The following is a 7,298-nucleotide window of genomic DNA, read 5'->3' on the forward strand; positions in this document are numbered from 1 at the left end:
CAAACCCCATTTCCCCACCCATTCCCACCCTAAATGGCCGAACATACACTCCCCCCTCTCCCTATATATACCCTTCCATTCTACTTCATTTTCACAAACCACAACCCCCTCTTCTTCACCTTGGCCGAACCTACATCTCTCCCTCTCTACCATATTCTCTTCTTCTTCTTCTTCTTCTCTTCTTTCTTCTATTGCTCGAGGACGAGCAATATTTTAAGTTTGGTGTGGTAAAAGCATAAGCTTTTTGTTTTTCCATTACCATTAATGGCACCTAAGGCCGGAGAATCCTCTAGAAAAGGAAAAGGGAAGACAAAAGATTCCACCTCCGAGTCATGGGAGATGGAAAGATTCATCTCTAAGAGCCATCAAGACCACTTCTATGATGTTGTGGCAAAGAAGAAGGTGATCCCTGAGGTCCCTTTCAAGCTCAAGAAAAATGAGTATCTGGAAATCCGACATGAGATCCGAACAAGAGGTTGGGAATTCTTAACCAACCCCATGCAACAAGTCGGAATCTTAATGGTTCAAGAGTTCTATGCCAATGCATGGATTACTAGGAACCATGATCAAAGTATGAACCCGAATCCAAAGAATTATCTCACAATGGTTCGGGGTAAATACTTAGATTTTAGTCCGGAAAATGTGAGGTTGGCGTTTCACTTGCCCATGATGCAACGCCCCTACACAAGAAGGGTCAACTTTAATCAAAGGTTGAACCAAGTCCTTATGGACATATGTGTGGAAGGAACTCAATGGAAGAGAGACTCCAAAGACAAGCCAGTTCAACTAAGAAGACTGGACCTCAAGCCTGTGGCTAGAGGATGGTTAGAGTTTATTCAACGCTCCATCATTCCTACTAGCAACCGATCTGAAGTTACTGTGGATCGGGCCATCATGATTCATAGCATCATGATTGGAGAGGAAGTAGAAGTTCATGAGGTCATCTCCAATGAAATCTACAAAATAGCCGACAAGTCCTCCACCATGGCAAGGCTAGCTTTTCCTCACCTTATTTGCCATCTATGTTACTCAGCTGGAGTTATCATAGAAGGAGACATCCTCATTGAAGAGGATAAGCCCATCACCAAGAAGAGGATGGAGCAAGCAAGAGAGACCCTCCACGGTTCTCAAGAGATGCATGAGGAAACTCATTATCAAGAAATCCCTGAAATGCCTCAAGGGATGCACTTTCCTCCCAACAACTATTGGGAACAACTCAACACTTCCTTAGAAGATTTGAGCCACAATGTTGAATAATTAAGGGTGGAACATCATGAGCACTCCATCATTCTCCATGAAATAAGAGAAGATCAAAGAGCAATGAGGAAGGAGCAACAAAGGCAAGGAAGAGACATAGAAGAGCTTAAGGACATTGTTGGTCCTTCAAGAAGAAGACGCCACTAAGGTGGATTCATTCCTTGTTCTTATTTCTTTCTGTTTTTCGGTTTCTATGTTATGTTTATCTATATTTTGTGTCTCTACTTCATGATCATTAGTATGTAGTAACCATGTCTTAAAGCTATGAATAAAATCCATTAATCCTTCACCTCTCTTAAATGAAAAATGTTTTAATTCAAAAGAACAAGAAGTACATAAATTTTGAATTTATCCTTGAATTTAATTTAATTATATTGATGTGGTGACAATACCTTTTGTTTTCTGAATGAATGATTGAACAGTGCATATGTCTTTTGATATGGTTGTTTATGAATGTTAAAACTGTTGGCTCTTGAAAGAATGATGAACAAAGAGAAATGTTATTGATGATCTGAAAAATCATAAAATTGATTCTTGAAGCAAGAAAAAGCAGTGAAAAAGCAAAGGCTTGCGAAAAAAAAAACTGGCGAAAAAAAATAGAAAGAAAAAGAAAAAGCAAGCAGAAAAAGCCAATAGCCCTTAAAACCAGAAGGCAAGGGTAAAAAAGATCCAAGGCTTTGAGCATCAATGGATAGGAGGGCCCACGGAAATAAAATACAGGCCTAAGCGGCTAAACCAAGCTGTCCCTAACCATGTGCTTGTGTCATGAAGGTCCAAGTGAAAAGCTTGAGACTGAATGGTTAAAGTCATGATCCAAAGCAAAAAGAGTGTGCTTAAGAGCTCTGGACACCTCTAACTGGGGACTCTAGCAAAGCTGAGTCACAATCTGAAAAGGTTCACCCAGTCATGTGTCTGTGGCATTTATGTATCCGGTGGTAATACTGGAAAACAAAATGCTTAGGGCCACGGCCAAGACTCATAAGTAGCTGTGTTCAAGAATCAACATGCTTAACTAGGAAAGTCAATAACACTATCCGAAATTCTAAGTTCCTAGAGAAGCCAATCATTCTAAACTTCAAAGGAAAAAGTGAGACGCTAAAACTGTTCAGAAGCAAAAAGCTACAAGTCCCGCTCATCTAATTAGAATTAATATTCATTGATATTTTGAAATTTATAGTATATTCTCTTCTTTTTATCCTATTTGATTTTCAGTTGCTTGGGGACAAGCAACAATTTAAGTTTGGTGTTGTGATGAGCGGATAATTTATACGCTTTTTGGCATTGTTTTTAGGTAGTTTTTAGTAAGTTCAAGCTACTTTTAGGGATGTTTTAATTAGTTTTTATGTTAAATTCATATTTCTAGACTTTACTATGAGTTTTTGTGTTTTCTGTGATTTCAGGTAAATTCTGGCTGAAATTGAGGGACTTGAGCAAAACTCTGAAAAAGGCTGACAAAAGGACTGCTGATGCTGTTGGAATCTGACCTCCCTGCACTCGAAATAGATTTTCTGGAGCTACAGAATTCAAAATGGCGCGCTCTCAACGGCATTGGAAAGTATACATCCAGAGCTTTCCATCAATATATAATAGTCTATACTTTATTCGGAAATTGATGACGTAACTTGGCGTTGAACGCCAAGTACATGCTGCTGTCTGGAGTTAAACGCCAGAAACACGTCATGATCCGGAGTTGAACGCCCAAAACACGTTATAACTTGGAGTTCAATTCCAAGAAAAGCCTCAGCTCGTGGATAGATCAAGCTCAGCCCAAGCATACACCAAGTGGGCCCCGGAAGTGGATTTATGCATCAATTACTTACTCATGTAAACCCTAGTAGCTAGTCTAGTATATATAGGACATTTAACTATTGTATTAGACATCTTTTGACAGTTTAATCTTTGACTGTTTTAGTCTTTGATCATTCGGTCTTTTGATCATTCAGGGGGCTGGCCATTCGGCCATGCCTGAACCTTTCAATTATGTATTTTCAACAGTGGAGTTTCTGCACACCATAGATTAAGGGTGTGGAGCTCTGCTGTACCTCAAGTTTCAATACAATTACTATTACTTTATATTCAATTTCTCTTTTATTCTTATTCCAAGATATACGTTACACTTAACTTTGATGAATGTGATGATCCGTGACACTCATCATCATTCTCACCTATGAACGCGCGTGACTGACAACCACTTCCGTTCTACTTTAGGCCGGGCGCATATCTCTTAGATTCCCCAACAGAATCTTCGTGGTATAAGCTAGATAGATGGCGGCATTCATGAGGATCCGAAAAGTCTAAACCTTGTCTATGGTATTCTGAGTAGGATTCTGGGATTGAATGACTGTGACGAGCTTCAAACTCCTGAAGGCTGGGCGTGATGACAAGCGCAAAAGAATCAAGGGATTCTATTCCAACCTGATTGAGAACCGACAGATGATTAGCCGTGCTGTGACAGAGCATAGGAACGTTTTCACTGAGAGGATGGGATGTATCCATTGACAACGGTGATGCCCTACGTACAACTTACCATGGAAAGGAGTAAGAAGGATTGGATGAATGTAATAAGAAAGTAGAGATTCAAGAGGAGCACAGCATCTCCATACGCCTATTTGAAATTTCCACTATTGATTTACATAAGTATTTCTATCCCTTTTTTTTCCATTTATTATTAATTTTCGAAACCCAAAACTATTTAATCTGCCTAACTGAGATTTACAAGGTAACCATAGCTTGCTTCATACCAACAATCTCTGTGGGATCAACCCTTACTCACGTAAGGTATTACTTGGATGACCCAGTACACTTGCTGGTTAAGTTGAACGGGGTTATGATCACACCAGGGATTATTAAGATCCCAATTTATCACACCATGATCTCTTTGGGGTATTTTTGATTTCATACAAATACAAAGAGACCAACTTTGAGGATCACAATTTCGTCCACCAACTCTCCTTTTGGATTCTCTTCTGTACTGCTTGGAAGAGTACTAGGAGGGAGTTCAGTAACTTTCTTACTCAGCTGACCCACTTGTGGCTCTAAGATTCTAATGGAGGACCTTGTTTCAGTCATGAAACTTTGAGTGGTTTTGATTAGATCAGAGACCATGGTTGCTTAGTCAGAGTGGCTCTGCTTAGAATTCTCTGTCTGTTGCTAAGAAGATGATGGAAAAGGCTTGCCATTGCTAAACCTGTTTCTTCCACCATTATTGTTGCTGAAACCTTGTTGAGGTCTCTGTTGATCCTTCCATGAGAGATTTGGATGATTTCTCCATGAAGGATTATAGGTGTTTCCATAGAGTTCTCCCATGTAATTCACCTCTTCCATTGAAGGGTTCTCAGGATCATAAGCTTCTTCTTCAGATGAAGCATCCTTAGTACTGCCTGGTGCAGCTTGCATTCCAGACAGACTTTGAGAAATCATATTGACTTGCTGAGTCAATATTTTGTTCTGAGCCAATATGGCATTCAGGGTATAAATCTCAAGAACTCCTTTCTTCTGATTCGTCCCATTGTTCACAGGATTCCTTTCAGAAGTGTACATGAATTGGTTATTTGCAACCATTTCAATGAGTTCTTGAGCTTCTGCAGGCATCTTCTTCAGATGAAGAGATCCTCCAGCAGAGCTATCCAATGACATCTTGGACAGTTCAGACAGACCATCATAGAAGATACCTATGATGCTCCACTCAGAAAGCATGTCAGAAGGATACTTTTTGATCAATTGTTTGTATCTTTCCCAAGCTTCATAGAGGGATTCACCTTCTTTCTGTCTGAAGGTTTGGACTTCCACTCTAAGCTTACTCAATTTTTGAGGTGGAAAGAACTTTGCCAAGAAGGCATTGACTAGCTTTTTCCAAGAGTTCAGGCTTTCTTTAGGTTGTGAGTCCAACCATATCCGAGCTCTGTCTCTTACAGCAAAAGGGAATAACATAAGTCTGAGGATCTTCCAATGGAAGTCCATGGAACTTGCAATTCTGTTGCATTAGAGAAACTAATTGAGGCTTAAGCTCAAAGTTGTTCCCTCTTGAATCTCTCTTCCATTGAGCGCCCTCTTCACAAATGTCTATGAGGACTTGGTCCAACCTTTGATCAAAGTTGACCCTTCTAGTGTAGGGGTGTTCATCTCCTTGCATCATGGGCAAGTTGAATGCCAACCTTATATTTTCCGGACTAAAATCTAAGCATTTCCCTCGAACCATTGTAAGCCAATTCTTTGGGTCCGGGTTCACACTTTGATCATGGTTCTTGGTGATCCATGCATTGGCATAGAACTCTTGAATCATTAAGATTCTGACTTGTTGAATGGGGTTAGTAAGAACTTCCCAACCTCTCCTTTGGATCTCATGTTGGATCTTCGGATATTCACTCTTTTTGAGTTTGAAAAGGACCTCGGGGATCACCTTCTTTATGGCCACAACTTCATAGAAGTGGTCTTGATGCACCCTTGAGATGAATCTCTCCATCTCCCATGACTCGAAGGTGGAAGCTTTTGCCTTCCCTTTCCTCTTTCTAGAGGTTTCCCCGGCCTTAGATGCCATAAATGGTTATGGAAAAACAAAAAGCAATACTTTTACCACACCAAACTTAGAAGGTTTGCTGGTCCTCGAGCAAAAGAAGGAAGAAGAGAGTAGAAGAAGAAGAAATAGAGGAGATGGATGTGGCTATGTGATTCGGCCAAAGGGGAGAAGTAGTGTTTAGGGTGTGTGAAAATGAAGGAGTGAAGATTGGTTTATATAGGAGTGGAGAGGGGGTGTATGGTTCGGCCATTATGGGTGGGTGTGGGACAGAAAGTGGTTTGAATTTGAATGGTGAGGTAGGTGAGGTTTTATGAAGGATGGATGTGAGTGGTGAAGAGAATAGTGGGATTTGATAGGTGAGTGGTTTTTGGGGAAGAGGTGTTGAGGTGATTGGTGAATGGGTGAAGAAGAGAGAGAGTGGTGGGATAGGTGGGGATCCTGTGGGGTCCACAGATCCTGAGGTGTCAAGGAAAATTCATCCCTGCACCAAGTGGCGAGCAAAAATGCCCTTTTTGCCAATGCTGGCGTTAAACGCGGGCTGGTGCCCATTTCTGGCGTTTAACGCCAGCTTCTTGCCCCTTCCTGGTGTTTAACGCCAGTCTGGTGTCCCTTTCTGGCGTTAAACGCCCAGAATGGTGCCAGACTGGACGTTAAACGCCCATTTGCTGCCCTTACTGGCGTTTAAACGCCAGCAAGTTTTCCTCCAGGGTGTGCTATTTTTCTTTCTGTTTTTCTTTCTGTTTTTGCTTTTTCAATTGATTTTGTGACTTCCCATGATCATCAACCTGTAGAAAACATAAAATAACAAAGGAAAATAGATAAATATAACATTGGGTTGCCTCCCAACAAGCGCTTCTTTAATGTTAGTAGCTTGACAGTGGGCTCTCATGGAGCCTTACAGATACTCAGAGCAATGTTGGAACTTTCCAACACCAAACTTAGAGTTTGAATGTGGGAGTTCAACACCAAACTTAGAAGTTGGTTGTGGCCTCCCAACACCAAACTTAGAGTTTGACTGTGGGGGCTCTGTTTGACTCTGTTTTGAGAGAAGCTCTTCATGCTTCCTCTCCATGGTTACAGAGGGATATCTTTGAGCCTTTAACACAAAGGATTCTTCATTCACTTGAATGATCAATTCTCTTCTGTCAATATCAATCACAACCTTTGCTGTGGCTAGGAAGGGTCTACCAAGGATGATGGATTCATCCATGCACTTCCCAGTCTCTAGGACTATGAAATCAGCAGGGATGTAATGGTCTTCAACCTTTACCAGAACATCCTCTACAGGTCCATAATCTTGTTTTCTTGATTTGTCTGCCATCTCTAGTGAGATTCTTGTAGCTTTCACCTCAAAGATCCCTAGCTTCTCCATTACAGAGAGAGGCATGAGGCTTATGCTTGACCCTAGGTCACACAGAGCCTTTTCAAAGGTCATGGTGCCAATTGTACAAGGTATTGAGAACTTCCCAGGGTCTTGTCTCTTTTGAGGTAATCTCTGCCTAGTCAAGTCATCTAGTTGTTTGGT

At 41.0% G+C, this 7,298-nt stretch overlaps 1 non-coding gene across 1 annotated transcript; it reads left to right on the top strand.

Moving 5' to 3' along the window:
• The first annotated feature begins 4,947 nt into the window (after window positions 1–4,947).
• On the top strand, window positions 4,948–5,055 carry LOC112700497 (small nucleolar RNA R71). Its single transcript, XR_003153406.1, has one exon. It is a non-coding gene; the product is annotated as a small nucleolar RNA R71 (small nucleolar RNA).
• The last annotated feature ends 2,243 nt before the right edge of the window (window positions 5,056–7,298 follow it).

Source organism: Arachis hypogaea, chromosome 6, assembly GCF_003086295.3.
Source record: "Arachis hypogaea cultivar Tifrunner chromosome 6, arahy.Tifrunner.gnm2.J5K5, whole genome shotgun sequence".
NCBI classification, from domain to species: Eukaryota; Viridiplantae; Streptophyta; class Magnoliopsida; order Fabales; family Fabaceae; genus Arachis; species Arachis hypogaea.